The following is a 15,879-nucleotide window of genomic DNA, read 5'->3' on the forward strand; positions in this document are numbered from 1 at the left end:
TATGCTCAGCACCCTTATAATCTCTTCTGGAAATTCCCACCAAAATCCAGAAAAAAAAACCCCCAGAGCAACACACCTTGAAAAGTGGGAAAGTACTTGTATATTATGCTAGCAGACCCAGTGAAGCTCTGTTCTAGAACTTACTTTGGTGTTATAGTGGTCAGCATAACTGCCTTCCAACTGCCAGAGGCAGCCGTTCCCTTTCCAAAGGAAGCTGACGTCAAGGAGGGGGATTGTCTGTGTCATTTTAGGGGCTTGGACCACTTAGATGCTCTGAATATAGGTTCAACAATAAAAACCCTGCATATGGTGGCCTCAAGTTTCAATGCAGTCAGGCTACTGCTCCCCTGTATGAAAACCTTTGGTGTCTGTTGCCTTTGCTTAGAAATAAAGTGGACCCAACTGAAATGTTGCCCCCCATGCCTGCTGCACAGAACAAGCACTGCTAGGCAGCAGTTGGCCACAGATTTCCTGTGGTCCAAGTTACTCTAGGTGCAGCGCTAGGAATTTCAACAGATCTTCCTGACAAAACCTAATCTGAGGGGCAGTCTTAGAAACCAGCCACACAATAAGATTTATTGTGCTATTGATTATCAAATTAAATATGACTTTAACCTCAAGTTTTCTATCTCCAGGACACAACTCAAATAGTCTTATACACAGTTGAAGTCTGTATCTTTAAACAACTTTTGAAAATAACACAATCTCGAGAAAGAGGACAAAGTTTCAGATTGTCTATTTTAACCTTAGCTTGAAGGCCAAATAGTCCATCGTGTTCTCTGTCTTATCTCCCTTTTCCCCCCTTTCACTGAAGACCAATTTTCCCTTGAAACAGGGACTCTTGTGCCAAAATGTTTTATACCTCCAGTCCCTTTTCACCATAAGTATATTTTATTTCCCTGTCATTCTCTTCATTTCTATACATAAGGCATTCAGAACTTTTATCCCGTACAATACCAAATTCCTAACTTCCAAAGTATAATCAGAATAAGATGGTGATATTTCACATTTTCAGCTGTTACTAGCCTTCAGGAGGGAGGCAGATTACTCTCCAGCTGCAAGGACATTAATGCAGGCAGTGAGAGGAATAGTGGAGTTATTCAGAGTCCAGTATTTTTTTTCTTTTTGGGACACACCCAGCGATGTACAGGGGTTACTCCTGGCTCATACACTCAGGAATTACTCCTGGCGGTGCTCAGGGGACCATAAGGGATGCTGAGAATCGAACCTGGGTCAGCCACATGCAAGGCAAACACCGTACCCGCTGTGCTATCGCTCCAGCCCCGAGAGACCAGTTTTAAGAGCTCTCAAATTCTAAGACACGAACAGACCAGGAAACATTAATGATTCAAAATAACAAAACTTGAGGGCTGGAGCGATAGCACAGGGGGTAGGGCGTTTGCCTTGCACGAGGCCGACCGGGGTTCGATTCCCAGCATCCCATATGGACCTTGAGCACTTCCAGGGGTAATTCCTGAGTTCATAGCCAGGAGTAACCCCTGAGCCGAATCGCCGGGTGTGATCCAAAAAACAAAACAAAACAACCCCCAAAAAGAAAAACCATATTTCAAGAATAACAAAAGCCCAATCTCAAACATAGGTACAAACTAATAAAACAAATTCATGCACAACTTCAAACAGAACAGAGCCAAATTCCAAACAGACATACAAGCAGTTCCTTCAAGTGCATATCAAAGGAGAGGCAGTAATTCAGGTGTCAGAAGGCCCACTTTAGGTTTTTCCCCTTAAAATAGTCCATTATTTACTTTTACTAAGTAGCCCTATAAATTTAGTTGAACAAAAATCTCAAAAATCAAGTATTACCTTAAATGTATTAGCATTTTCGTCTACTCCTTTGCCTCTCAACCAAGGTAAGCTGACATGAAAATCATTAGTAGGAATAACTTTTTCTCTTTTGGTTAGTCAAAAACCTTGAAACGCAAGGTCCAATTTCTCTTTTAAATAACATGAGATAATATGGCTAATTATACATTTGTAGGATAAAAGCTGTGCATTTAATTTTATGACCTTAGGGGCTCTATTTATTCATTATTAATTTATTTATATATTTATTGCTTTTTGGGTCACACCCAGCGATGTTCAGGGGCTACTCCTGACTCTGAACTCAGGAATTACTCTTGGTGGTGTGTAGAGGACCATATGGGATGCTGCGGTTGGTTGCGTGCAAGGCAAAGGCCCTACCTGCTGTATTATCACTCTGGCCTCTAGAGGCTGTATGTTTTAAACTTAGCCATTGCTCTTTGAATCTGTTTTACTCACTGCAATTAATTATAACCACAAGTTTTACTAGGCCAGTTTTCCTATTAATTCCATGCAGAAGCAAAACAAATGTATACCTTCAAACAGTATAAGCAGCTTTTAGTTTCTACTAAACTTTTACATGCCAATATAAAACAGCTAGATTTCCTATTAGAATCGGTTTAGGCCTGTAAGTTAAAACTTTGCAACGGTTTTATAGACACACCCAGCGATGTACAGGGGTTACTCCTTCTTTTTGGGACACACCCAGCGATGTACAGGGGTTACTCCTGGCTCATATCTCACTTCTTTGCTTAGCCCATTATTACCTTTTTCCTTAGCTTTGTAATAATTTTTAAATAGCTCAGGCTTTAAGACTCATGAGAATCTCAGGTGTTAAAACACTATCATAGATTAGAGATTTTTGTGCTATCCCTTAGCCATTTTGATCCATTTAATATTTCCCCAATAAAATTAGAGAGAGGACTTCTTGATGACCAGCTTAAGAACTTTTCAGCTAAATTGTGATCTAATAAATTTGAGTGAAATTTAAGAGAAAAAAAAAGCAATCAGATCACACTCTGCTGTGCTTATCCAGAAAGGACACATTCCACCCAACCTGAGAACAGCCAGATGAGGTCTATATTTGAACAATTTTACTTCTGATCCCAATCTGTCTTTAATGTTTCAGAGTTTCACGCAAATGAGGGGAAGGGCAGACTGGAAGGGAATCCCCCAATTTGTTACACAATAGGTTCCTATCCTGTGGCATGGGTTTCAGGTGAGGCCTACATGTGTTACACAAATCCAGGTAATAGACACTCCAGACAAGGAGGCAACTAAATGTCTCCAGGAGAGAAAAATGCCTCTACAAGGCTTATCAGTGGGCTGGAGCAATAGTACAGTGGGTAGGGTGTTTGCCTTGCACGTGGCCGACCTGGGTTCGATTCCCAGCATCCCGGTACCTCGAGCACAGCCAGGAATAATTCCTGAGTGCAAAGCCAGGAGTAACCCCTGTGCATAGCTGGGTGTGACACAAAAATCAAAAAAAAAATTAAGTAAAAGTCTTATCAGTAGGCAGGCAAGAGTTAACTTGCTAGCAGGGAGAGGTCCTTAACTGTCTAGCTGAGATCCACTATGTTTCTTTTTAGGGGAAGTTGTTAACCCCTGGATTCCTGAGGGGGGAAAGACATTGAGAAATTTGAGTCTGTTAATGAATCTAAGAGAATTGGTCAGGGTCTCCTAGCCCCCTCACTACAACCTGATACACAGCTCTAACAAGAGTTGGGGCTGGAGCAATAGTACAGCGGGTAGGGCGTTTGCCTTGCATGCAGCCGACCCGGGTTTGATTCCCAGCATCCCATATGGTCCTCTGAGAACCGCCAGGGGTGATTCCTGAGTGCAGAGCCAGGAGTAACCACTGTGCATTGCCAGGTGTGACCCATAAAGCCAAAAAAAGAGTTAAATCAAGTGTTCCTTCAGCGATTCAATCCACCCCACAGGAAGGCCACTCAGCCTCACACAAGGTCCAGAGTTTTTCTGGACTCACTATAACACGACAGTCACTTGAGAAATTCTTCTTAAAAGTTTTCGGCATGCAATCTAAGACTAGGTTGTTTCAATGGCTTCCTACCCCGAGTTTTCCTCTCTCAGCGGGAGCACACAAGACAGACAAGGGACCTGGGGGTGCATCCTCAAGAGAAGCCCTCTCACACACTGGTCAGGCCTTTGGTGGAGTTAGCGGAAGTGTCCCAGCATTGCAGCTTGTGGCTGGCATAAAATCCAACAGTGCCCTAGACCAAATGTCTCACCCACCATAGTCTCACAGACAGCCCCACTCACAAGCCCACTTTGTGGCCTTCAGGGGGCCCTTAAGTGTACCCAGTTGTGGAGTCACAGACTCAAACATGAAGCACATGTGAATCAGGCCACTCACTCATTCACACAAATAACTCAGAGGTTATACAATCCTACCTCAGCTTGGGGCGATTCCTGAATCCAGTGGGAATTCTCATAGAATTTCAGATCTCCCAAAGCTCTTCCTCCACCTTGCCCTTGGGAGGTCTCACAACCTGAATCATTTCCTCAGTGCATTCTCAGGCCCTAATATCTGGTTGACATGGCACCTCTGAGTATGTAGACTCCCACATAGAAAACGTTGAGCTCCTGCGGAGATGGCCCACCACCAAAGAACTGGGCATCAACAGAAGAGGCGCTGCTCAAACTGAGGGCAACCACAACAGCTGGGAGCCGCCACCCCCAGAGGAGCAGCTGCTCTCTGATGAAGCTGAGCCTCCAAAGTCCCGACACTTCTAGACCTCTGCCACAAAGCTTATGGCTGGCTTCTTCCCTCCTACCTGGGTGCCAGGGGCATAGAAGCAATCCGAGGGCGACCATGAATATCAGAAGAACTTCAGCCCAGGGGCAGGAACAGCATGAGGAAGGCCTCCCTCCACCTTCAACCTCCAGGCTGAGGTGCAGTGCCCTATGAAGTGCATCCTTCTCAACAGTCCCCTCACCCCAAGTCCTCAGGCTACCCTCTTCAGGCTTAGAGCCCATACCCAGGGTGGGCCATCCTCTTTCCTAGCGCTGAAACACTCAACCTACCCTCAAGGAATGCAGGCAAGCCTGGAGTCACTGTAATGCTAGCCTGAGGCAAAGCAGCTGTGGAAGTGGCTCTATACCTCCTGTGGAGATGAGCCATAATGTCCCAACAGGCAGTGTACTGAGTCCTGGGAAAGCCCAGTTAGGCCATGTGTCCATGAGATTACGCCTCCCCTCACTCTCTGAAGAGCTCCCCAAGGATCCCAACAATCTGGACGATGCAGCACAGGTTGTGAGCTTGGAGGAACTCTGAGAAGCAACTACTGAGCGTCCACAGCATAGGGATAAATCAACTAAGGCAACTGGACCTCCGCCGACAACAAAACCGTCCTCCTTTCTTCACAGAATGGAACATACTGGTCGCGTAAAAATGCAGTATGCAGGGCATGCAGGGCACACCAGAGTACTCAAATTCTTTCCCACGGCGGGGAGCATGAGGGATGCCTGACTGGAGGGTACTCATGGAACATCCACAAACGTAAAACGGCTCCTTGCCCACGGAGCCTTCCCCACGGAGCCTTATTGAACTTAATCTGTAGGAAGGCTGTGGGAATGGTGGACCAATACAGGGGTGCACTAAAGCCTTTGGGGGTTTCTAGTGGCTTCTATCCTACTCCAGATGTAGTGTGTGCATAGCAGCTCTCTAAAAATGTGCACAAAGATCCTCTGACATGGGGGCTGGAGAGATAGCACAGCGGGTAGGGCATTTGCCCTGCACGCGGCCGACCCGGGTTCAAATCCCAGCATCCCATATGGTCCCCTGAGCACCGCCAGGGGTGATTCCTGAGTGCTTGAGCCAGGAGTGACCCCTGTGCATCGCCGGGTGTGACCCAAAAAGCAAAAAAAAAAAAAAAAAAAAAAAGATCCTCTGACATGGCTCACCCGGACCACAGGATATGAGGGAGGCTGTGAACCATGTGCCCAGCCTTGGAAAGCTCTTGTGTGCACTTTTCTTTCTATTCTCTAAGCCATCAAGTCCTTGAGCAGGCGAGTGAATAAGGGTTCAAATAGAAATAATGGCTTAATGGTTGACAGTTCGGTGCTCATTTCAAATTTTCTGATGTCTGTGGGGGGTGGAATTATGTGAATGAGAAACCATTAGCAGCACTGCTAACCAACAAATGTAAATTAATATTTTTATTTTTATTTATCTATTTATTTATTTGCTTTTTTTGGATGGTCACACCCGGCAATGCACAGGAGTTATTCCTGGCTCTGCACTCAGGAATTACCCCTGGAGGTGCTCAGGGAACCATACGGGATGCTGGGAATCGAACCCTGGTCGACCGTGTGCAAGGCAAATGCCCAACCTGCTGTGCTATCACTCCAGCCCCGTAAATTAATATTTTTAATAAAAGAAAACTGTGTGATTTTTTGGGGGGCTATAACGACCCTCCCCCAAGTATTCATGGAATAAAAAGATGGAAGATGTAAGGCACATGCCTTCAAAGTAGCTGAACAGCTGGACAATGTAATATATGGTCTCCTAAGCACCATTAGGAGTTATTCCTGAGCCAGGAGTAGGCCCCAAGCACAGCTAGGTGTTCTACCACAAAAAATTAACATCAAAAACAACTGAAAATAAGCATCATAAGGACAGGAAATACACCTCAATGTTCTGGAGTGCATGTTACATAAGAGCCCTGGACTTGAAACCCAGCACTTCATGGTCCCCAATGCTTCCCTATCAGGGAATCCTGAGAACTTAGTGAGGAGTGGCCCCTGAACACTGCCAGCTGTACCTCCAATAAACAAATAATAATTAAGAAATTAAAAAGTAAAAGAAAAGAAACACTGAATCATTTGCTGGGCACATGCCACACTCACCAAACGAGATGGTGCTCTGGACAATACTTGGCTCCGGCTCAGGGATCACTCCTTGTGGTGCTCAGATGACGACATATGGCTCTGTGGATCAAACCAGGTTTGTACCAGATGAAAGCTAGCATCTTAATCCCTGTACCATCTCTTTGGACCTGTTTTTATACATTGGGCGGGGGTGTTATTGCCTTTCAATTGCTGGCAGGGAAGTTGGGTGAAATCAGGTGCTAAGGAGCTACCCCAGGCTTTTTATTCAGGAGTGGCTCCTGCAGTGATGAGGGGACCAGACTGAGTCAGAGATCAAATGGGAGCTAAGCGCAACAAAGCAAGCACCTTAACCCTTTTGATATCTACCTGGCAGGGTTTATTATGTTTTGTATCCAAAGCATTTTCCAGACACACCAAAGCCAGGTAGGTGTGAACGCCACAGGAAGAAGAGGAATGCAATGTGTGATCACCCAGGCAGATAGGTCTATGACCCTAGTCATCACAACAGCAACATGAAAACAACAGAGTCTGAGAAATAGTACAGTGGGTAAGATGCTTGCCTTGAATGGGAGCTAATCCAGGTTCAGTGGTCCTCTGACCCTGGCCATGCCCTGTGGAGAGATCCCTGACAAACAGGCAGGAGTAAGTTCTGAAGAAATCCGGCATGGCACAAAACCCAAAATGACAATATAGGAAAGAACCAGGGGATACATTTTTAAAACTTAAGAAATTCTGTCATCCAAAGGTACTAACAGGATAATTCAAAAAGAAACCAGATACTGGTTGAATGTCTTTATAATGCATTCATCAAAGTGGCCGAATCTGAGACTCCTACACATTGTTACGAGGATGATAATCTAATAAATATAGGTTAAAGGGTGAATAGATACACCAATAAAGACATATCCAAGTAGTCACTAGACCTAGACAAGTGGACCAAGTCATGAATCAGAGAAATAACAATTTAAGCCATAATTATAGACAATTAAACATCACCTCTATGGCTAAAATGAGAGAATTTATACCATGTTTTTGAAGACATGGTGGAACTGGCGCTCTAAGGCATTGCTGAAAAAAAGGATTAATGTGCTCTTTCCTCAATGCTTGAGTCACCTTCACCACAATCATGCACAGTGATAGTTTAACAAACTATGATGCCACTGCATGCCGTGTATTATTTTCATTGCATTTCCCATTTTCAAGAAGCAGAGAACTAGGAACATGGCTCAGTAGTAAATCATGAGGCTTTTTTTCATCCCTGGCACCACAAAAATGCTAAGTCTTGCACTCAAGCCCGAAAAGTCCTAAAGGGTTGAGCAGATGAACCTCCAAATATCACCCAAAGGGTCTAATTTAATAAACCCTCCCATCACCAGTTCTGTTTCAGACTGTAAAAATAGGACACAGAAACTACAAATCATTGACGGCAAATGTTTAAGACTATAAAGCAATGAGCCTTATTTGGTGATAGAAGGAAGAGATCAAGACTAAGAAATAACTTCAACAAAAAACTCACTATTATTGTTTGGAGTCCCCCCACTGAATGTAATCAAAGTAAAGAGAAAGTAAAGTGAAATTTATCAGCTACACACTCGGGGTGGGGTCTGGGGGTGGGGGGTGGGGGGAGGTTTACTGTGGCTCTTGGTGGTGGAATATGTGCACTGGTTAAGGGATGGGTGTTCGAGCATTGTATAACTGAGACTTAAGCCTGAAAGCTTTGTAACTTTCCACATGGTGATTCAATAAAATTTAAAAAAAAAGAAAGAAGTTCACTCTAGTATGAGCAGGTTAAAGAGCAGCCTCCATGTCCCCAGGTGAAATTGTGTGTGTACAAGATCTGAATACTTGGGGGAGGGTGCCACACTCAGCAATTCTTGGCTTAATTTTGGCTCTGCACTCAGTGAGCACTTCTGGCAAGGCTCAGGGTACTATATGAGATGCCAGGGATTGAATCCGTGTCGGCTGCATGGAAGACAAGCACCCCAACCACACTATTTTTCTGTTACCATGGATCTGAATTTTCTGTGTTCTCCAGCCACTCATATACTGCACCCCTAACTCAAATGTGATGGGATTTGCATCTGGAATACCTTTCAAAGTAACTAGGTCAGGAGGGCCTCCCTAATTTATGGAAATGGTATCAGAATCCTTGTAAGAGGCCAGAGCAGATGGCCAGAGTTGTAGCTTGGGAATAAAGCACACGTGCTTTGCCATGTTTGAAGTTCTGGGCTCTCTGCTGGCATGTCAATTATAAAAAAGCACAAACTTTAAAAAAATAATGAAAGATGAGGCTGGAGCGCTAGTAGCTAGTCAAATTCCACAATACTAGGCTACAGTAAGATAACTGCCTGTTTCTCTGAGATGGGACCTTGCCAGCACTCACTTTGTACTTACAGCCTTCAGAAACAAAAGAAATACGTTTCTGTTGTTCAGAAGCTTCCTGCTGCAGGGAGATTTCTTTCTGCCTTTGAGGCGATACTTTAAGGTGCTTGGAGGCTCACTCCTTAGGGTGCATGGGAGATCATGGGGAGTTAGGGAAAAAATAAGAGATCCCACAAGCAACATATCTGCTCAGCCTTTGACCCTTCCCCCAGTTTTTAATCTATTCTTTCTTTTTATAAACTTTTAAAATTGATTTATTTATGTGGCTCTTTAATAATTTTGCTGACTCGTTACAATTTCAAGAAAGTTCACTTTGTCCCATGTCCACATTGTTATCTGGGCCCAACCATTATTAGAAGAGCCATCCCACCTTATTAGAGGAGGCAAGAAGCACTTGGGGAGAATCCTTGAGGATTCCAGAACCTAAAGCTCATTTCCAAGCTGGCAAATTTCCATTTCAAACTGGCCAGGCTGAATATTCAAGCTACAAATCTCCTGTTCCTGTCAGTTCATTTTCCCAGGGGAACATTAGAGCCCCCCCCCCCACACACACACACTGAAAAAAGACTACAAAATAAGAGCATAAAGACCACTGACTGACTAAAGGACCTTGGGGGACCCTCAGGGTGGTGCTGAGAGTGTACAAGGGAAGGGTCGCCTCTAGAGGAATACCAGCACAGGGAACTTGATGTTTCATGCCAATATGATACAGTTCCCCAGCTCTGCAGGGAGTTACTCTGAGTACCAAGCCAGGAGTAGTGCTGGGCGAGGGGGGAAAAAGGCAAAAAAAAAAAAGAAAAAGAGAAAAATGAAGAAATAATAGAACTGAGACCAGAAGGGAGTAGAGTGGGTAGAATGTGTACTTTTCGTGCCCAATCCGGCCACCAATTATGTAATCCTGGAGTTTGACAGGAGTGATCTTTAAGCACAGAGCCATGCATAAGTCTGAAGACTATATTGTGTGGTTAAAAAAAAGGAAAGGAAAGGGGAAAGGAGAACAGAGAAAGGGAAAATGGAAAAGGAGAAAGGGGTCGGGGAAAAGAAAAAAAGGGGAAAGGGATAAGAGAAATAGGAATGGGAAAAAGGGGTAAGAAAAAAGGTGAAAAGGGAAAGATAAAGGAGGAAGGGGAAAAGATTAGGGGAAAGGAAAAGGGAAAGGAAAAAGGGGGGAAGGGAGAGAGGGAAAGGGGAAAGAAGAATGAGGAAGGGGTAAAGGGGGAAGGAGAAAGAGGTAAAGAGTCAGGGGGAAGGGAAAGGGGAAAGAGGAAGGTGGAAGGAGAAAGGGGAAAGAGGTAAGGGATAGGGGAGAGAGAGGGGGGGTGGAGGAAAGGGGTATGGGGAAAGGAGAAAGAAAGATGAAGGGGTAAAGTGAAAGGAGAACGGGGCTTGAGCTATGGGGAAAGGAAAGGTGAAAGGGAAGGCAAGGCAATGTGTCCCAGGACAGACCCCAAGTAGAGACCATTTCCCAGCACCGAGCCCCAGAGAGGCTGAATCTTGTCGCAGTGGGACCGTGATCAGGCTGACATGGCACCTTTGAAAAAGCAGCCCTCCAGACTGAGGACACTAGTTGCCATGGAAATGCCTCCCCCCGCACTACAGAACTGGGTAGAAATTGAAGAGGCGCTGCCCAGACAGAGGGCAACAGCCAGCAGCCAATACCCGCTCCTGGAGCCCCCCTCCTGCACGGAAGCTTCACCCCCAAAGCCATCTGCCCCTAACAGGGAGGCAACTCGCTGAAGGGCAGCTCCCCACCCGGCTGAAGCCATGTCCAAACCAGGAGCACAAAGCAAGCCCAGAAGAGGCATGAGCATCAAAGCACCCATCCCCCAGGAGAGGAGGCAGCAAAAGGAAGCCACTTCCCTCTGTCATCACCCCCCAGGCTGACGTGGAGGACCCCACGAAGGGCCTTCCCCTCAAAAAAACTCAACCTCCAAGTACGCAGGCTGAGCCCAGGTACTTATACAATCCTCTGCGAGCTTAGAATCGGCACCGCAAGTGTCCCATCCACGGTCCCAGCGCGGAAGACCTCAACCTAATATAAGGAGCTCAGGGGGCGACATGCTTCACAGGAGCACTTAACTGAAGTGCTAGGTCATGGAAAATGCTAGAAACACTGCACGGAAGTGAGCCACAATGCCCCAGCAGAAATGAACGTAGCCATGAAAAATCCTCTTGGGGGCCCAGAAACAGTGTCCGCGAGACCACACCCCCCTTGCCCCCGAAACGCTGGATCTGTGCCCCGCCCCCCGGACTCCCCCCAGTGCCCTAAAGCTGGACTAAGCGGCATAGCAGCATACACAGTGGGCCCGCAGGAAAACTGACGTATACCTACCGGGGGGTCCACACCTCGGGGCGAATGAACTGAAGCGGTTCAGCCTGCGTGGACCGCAAACTCTTCCCCCCTTTCCCTGCCCCGGGGGAAGATGGGGACCCCACGTGAACGCACCCACCACGACAACGCGAAGCGCCCCACACGACGCGAACCCTGACCCGCGGGGGGCAGGGGAGGGGCGCCTTACTGAAGCGTACTCACAGGACACCCACAGACGTGCAGCTGCGCCTCACCCGAGCAGCCTTCTAGAAGCGCGCTCTAGGGGAGGCAGTGGGAGTGGCCGACGGCCAGAGGGGGCGCCCCACAGTGTTCGGCGGTTGCTAGGGACCCCCCACCCCCACCCCACGCCAGAAGCTGCGCACGCACAGCAGGTGCTGATCGGGCTGCCCCCCTTCCCTGATATCTCGAATGTCCCGGGGCTCTGGGGGCTGGCGAGCCTGCACGCTTCCCCGCCACTTGCCGTTCTCGCTCGCGGGCCCCTTTTCCAGGCGGAATTCGCAAGCCGCTGGCGTCCGCTTAGAAGTGTCTCCCAGCGGAGCGGGTTTCCTTGCCGGTGGCCAGCTGCGTGAGATGATGGCACGTCCACCTCGTGATCAGGGAGCGCGGAGCAGGGGCCCTCCCCCTCCCCAGCGAGGGCCTGGAGAGCCTTTGACGTGGCTCACCGCGTCAGTGCCAATGAGGGTGGATGTGCTCCGTGTGCTGCGCCATCGACGGCACACATCTATGCAGTTTCCTCTCTCTCCTCTAAGCTACCAAGGCCCTGAGCGGGTGCGTGAACAAGGGAACGAACTGAACTGATGGCTTAATGGTCAAGGGTTGGGTGCTCAGATAGAACTCCCGATGGCTGTGTGGGTGGAATGCTGTGCATGAGAAATAACAGAATCTCCTTTTAAAGCAAAAAGGAATATTTAAAACCAAAAAAAATTAAATATACCAAATTTTGTGATTTTCTTCTAAGGCTTTTCCCCAAAATGTACAGGGACCAGACTGTTACTGTCAGCTAGCTGAACTACTGGGCAACAAATAGGATCTTCCCAGCACTTGCAAGAATAATTCCTGAGCACCAATCCAGGAGTAATCATTCATAACAGTTGGATGGGTCCCCCAACAAACGCCCCAATAAACAAAAACCAAAACCAAAAAGGGCATCTTAAAAGTAAGAGATAAAGCTCAATGTTCTGGAGTGTATTTTTCATGTACAGGACTCCTGAATTTGAACCCAGAACTACCTGGGCCCAGAAACCTCACCATGAGTGAGCCCCAGTCTTGAGCCAGTACTGCGTGGATTGCTTTCATTGCATTTCCCCTGGCCAAGAAGCAGAGGGCTTAGCAGTCAGGCCTTGATTCCCTCCTGGCAGCAATAATCATTGTGCTCAAGTCCAAAGAGCCCCAAATTTGCATAAAGAGGAACCATAAATCTTTTCCTAGAACGTTTACTCCATAACCATTCCTAGCGCCAATTCTTTTTCAGGCTATAAAATAAGGATACAGAGGGGGCTACATATCATCGGAACAGTAAAATTTGAACACAATAAAGCAATGAAACTTCTTGGTTGATAGAGGGAAGAGAGCAGCGTTAAGAAGTCAGCTCACTCTAGAATGTGAAGGTAAATGCCAGTGTTATGGAATTTGGAGGTGGAATCCCCTGCAAATTATTAGGTCTTTAGGGTCACAACAATTTTCAAGAATGGGAACAACACCCTTGTAAAAAGAGGTCAGAGAAGAAGGTCAGGGTTGTAGCTCACCAATACAACACATTTGCCTTGCCAATTTGAGGCTATGGTCTCTATGGTAGGACATCATTTTTTAAAAAAATGCATCAACTTTTAAAAATATTTAAGACGAGGCTGGATAGCTTAGGCTAATTTCAAGAAAGAGATTACGGTGAGTCACCTGCCTGCAATCTGAAGAGGTTTCTCAGGAGATGGGACCTTGATCACCAGTTTGTACTTGCAGCCCTCAGAAGCAAAGGAAACACATTTCTGTTCAGAAGCTGCCCTCTGAAACATCTGTTTTTTTCCTGATTGTAGATTATACTGTGAGATGCTTGGTGGCCTGTGCCTGGGAGAGGCATGGGAGACTGTGGGGTGCATGAGAAAAAAAAAAACCAGAGTTCCCACATGCAAAATATCAATTCAGTACTTTAAGCTCTGTACTTTACAGTTACCTTTTTTTTTTTGCTTTTTGGGTCACACCCAGCGATGCACAGGGGTCACTCCTGGCTCTGCCCTCAGGAATTACCCCTGGTGGTGCTCAGGGGACCATATGGGATGCTGGGAATCGAACCTGGGTCGGCTGCGTGCAAGACAAATGCCCTACCCACTGTGCTATCACTCCAGCCCCTTTACCGTTACCTTTTCTTTAGTTATGTAGCTCTTTATTTGTACATTTGTGATTGGTTAAAGCTTTAAAGAAAGCTCACTCTGTCCAAAAGATCCCAATAATCTCTGAGACTGAGCATTCATGGAAAAGTCACCTCAGCTCCTTCCCCAAAGCAAGAAGCACTCAAAAGAGAATCCAGACACATTTCGGAATCTGAAGGTGACATCAGCATTCTAGCTGGCCAGGCTGAGCATTCAAAGTACAACACTCCTGGATGTCTCAAGCAACCCAGCCCGGAAGCAGGAGCAAGGCCCTAAGATTCATACCTCTGCCGCCTCCTTCCCCTCCCTCCCTTAGGCTGAGTGCAGGGCACCACCAAGATATTTCACTTCCCACTAAGTCCTCTGCCTGAGCTCAGGCATCACAAAAACCCTCCGTAGGCTTGGAAGCAGCACCCAGGGGGACTCATCTTCATTCCCAGCGCTGAACATGTGCTTGTGTATCCCAGGACTGCATTGGCAAGGTGCTTTTCCACATGGAAGATGCTAGAAGAACGCTCGTGGGTGACCACAGTGTCGCAGGAGCAGTGCACACAGCAATGAAAAAGTTCCTTGGGGGTCCAGAGAGGGTGTCCGCAAGACCACGCCCCCTCCCCTGCCACTGAAACGCTGGCTCTGTGCCCCGCCCCCCTCCCCCCAGTCCCCTAAATCTGGATGGCACACACAGCAGCATACACAGTGGGGCCCACAGTGGGGATCCACACCTCGAGGCGAATGAACTGAAGCGGTTCAGGCTGCGTGGACCACAAACCCTTCCCCTCTTTTCCTGACCCGGCAGAAGATGAGGCCCCACGTGAACGCACCCACCACGACAACGCCAAGAGCCCCACACGACGCGAATTCTGACCCGGGGGGGGGGCAGGGGAGGGGCGCCTTACTGAAGCGTACTCACAGGACACCCACAGACGTGCAGCTGCGCCTCACCCGAGCAGCCTTCTAGAAGCGCGCTCTAGGGGAGGCAGTGGGAATGGCGGGACCCCCCCCCCCAGCTGCGCGCGCACAGCAGGTGCTGCTCAAGCTGCCTCCTCCCTCCGCGCAGAGCATGCTGAACTTCGTGGAGCTCTGGGGGCTGGCGAGCCTGCACGCGCCCCCCCCCCCCCACTTGCCGTTCTCGCTCACGGACCCCTTTCCCAGGCGGAATTCGCAAGTCGCTGGCACCTGATTGTGTGTTTCCCAGCGGAGCGGGTTTCCATGCAGGTGGCCAGCTGCGTGAGATGATGGCACGTCCACCTCGTGATCAGCTAGCGCGGAGCAGGGGCCCTCCCCCTCCCGGGCGAGCGCGTGAGAGCCTTTGGCGTGGCTCACCGCATCAGTGCCAATGAGGGTGGATGTGCTCCGTGTGCTGGGCCATCGACGGCACACATCTATGCAGTTTCCTCTCTCTCCTTTAAGCTACCAAGGCCCTGAGCGGGTGCGTGAACAAGGGAACGAACTGAACTGATGGCTTAATGGTCAAAGGTTGGGTGCCCAGTTCGAATTCCTGAGGCTGTGGACATGGAGTTTTGTGCATGAGCATAAGAGCATCAAACACCACCCAATCCTTTTAAAACGTCTTTAAAATAAAAGAATATTCAACGCAAATACACACATTTTAAATATCCAAATTTTTGTGATTTTCTTGTAAGACCTTCCCAAAATGTACAGGTACCACAGAATTACCTTCAACTACTTGATGTAATGGACAATAAATATGGTCTCCCCAGCACTTCCAAGAGTAATTCCTGAGCACCAAACCAGGAGTAAGCCCTTTTATCATGTGGGTGTGTCCCTCAACACCACCCCCATAAACAAAACAAGCCAAAAGAGGGCATCATAACAGTAGGAGATATAGCTCAATGTTCTAGAGTGCATGCTTCGAGTATAGGACACCTGGATTTGAAACCCAGCATTGTGTAGGCACAGAATCTTCACCATAAGTGATCCCCAGTACCATGACTAGCCCCTGAAAACTGTCAGCAGTTCCCCCAATAAAACAAGATATAAATGAAAAGAACAAAAATAATGGATCACATTTGCTAGGGATCTGTGTTATGTGTAGAGCCCACGCCACAATGAGGACTTGGGTGCAATCCTTGGTAGCATTAAAAAAATGAAAACCTTTATAAAAACTTA

The 15,879-nt window shown here is 47.4% G+C and overlaps 1 protein-coding gene across 8 annotated transcripts in view; it reads right to left on the reverse strand.

Annotated features, from left to right (window-relative positions):
* The window catches only part of LOC129400000 (glutamic acid-rich protein-like), a 62,162-nt gene that overhangs the window by 16,490 nt on the left and 29,793 nt on the right, over positions 1-15,879 (reverse strand). Inside the window, exons 1-2 of one of the 8 annotated variants that reach the window (XM_055122153.1) lie at positions 11,588-11,606; positions 6,691-6,771 (exon numbers count right to left, since the gene is read on the reverse strand). The exons of 3 other annotated variants lie outside the window; for them this stretch is intronic. The gene's annotated coding sequence lies outside the window, so the exon portion shown is untranslated. Of the gene's footprint in view, positions 1-6,690; positions 6,772-11,587; positions 11,614-11,752; positions 11,987-14,890; positions 14,910-15,879 lie in introns of those variants that run through there. 4 more of the 8 variants (XM_055122159.1, XM_055122152.1, XM_055122157.1 and 1 more) reach the window with 4 other exon arrangements.

Source organism: Sorex araneus, chromosome X (assembly GCF_027595985.1).
Source record: "Sorex araneus isolate mSorAra2 chromosome X, mSorAra2.pri, whole genome shotgun sequence".
Taxonomy (NCBI): domain Eukaryota; kingdom Metazoa; phylum Chordata; class Mammalia; order Eulipotyphla; family Soricidae; genus Sorex; species Sorex araneus.